Source organism: Myotis davidii, unplaced genomic scaffold (genome assembly GCF_000327345.1).
Source record: "Myotis davidii unplaced genomic scaffold, ASM32734v1 scaffold358, whole genome shotgun sequence".
Taxonomy (NCBI): Eukaryota; Metazoa; Chordata; class Mammalia; order Chiroptera; family Vespertilionidae; genus Myotis; species Myotis davidii.
Window position 1 is genome coordinate 605,261 of NW_006290768.1, and position 512 is coordinate 605,772.

At 66.6% G+C, this 512-nt stretch overlaps 1 protein-coding gene across 1 annotated transcript in view; it reads left to right on the forward strand.

Moving 5' to 3' along the window:
- Nucleotides 1–512, forward strand: part of KCNC3 (potassium voltage-gated channel subfamily C member 3) — a gene marked incomplete at both ends in the record, with an annotated part of 11,796 nt that overhangs the window by 10,563 nt on the left and 721 nt on the right. The gene's annotated exons all lie outside the window — the stretch shown is intronic.

Below are 512 nucleotides of genomic sequence, written 5' to 3' on the forward strand. Positions count from 1 at the left end.
ACTGCTCCCCTCCCCCCGGAAAACACTAGAGAGGAGGAAGAGATCCGGCTTTTCTCCGACCCCCAACAGTGAGGCCATGTTGGGGGGGTTCCCGCGACTGCCCTCCCCGCCATGACTCTGTGTATTTCTGTCCCCAGCTCTTGTCACCGCCTGAGGCCTCGAGAGACCCTCGGCCCCCCCTGCCCCTTCCCCCCAGGTTAGCAATGGGCAATGGCTGGGAAGGGGTGTCCCGAGGCAGTGGGCTCCCGACCCCTCAGGCTCTCTCTCCTGTGGTCTAGACACGGCGCCCAGACAGGCCCCTGGCTCTGCCTGGAAAAGCCCCGGGCGCTGGCCGGCGCCCCCCAGCTCCGAGGACCCCCCACCCGCTCCCTGACCTTAGCCCCCATCTCAGGTCCCGGCTGTCGGGACAGTTAGGACCTTCCGGGCAGAAGGTTCCCATTGAAACTCCCTGAGCCCCTACCGTCCCTGCCGCCTTCAGGTGAGCCAGCCTCGCCCCTTCCACTGCTCTGCAG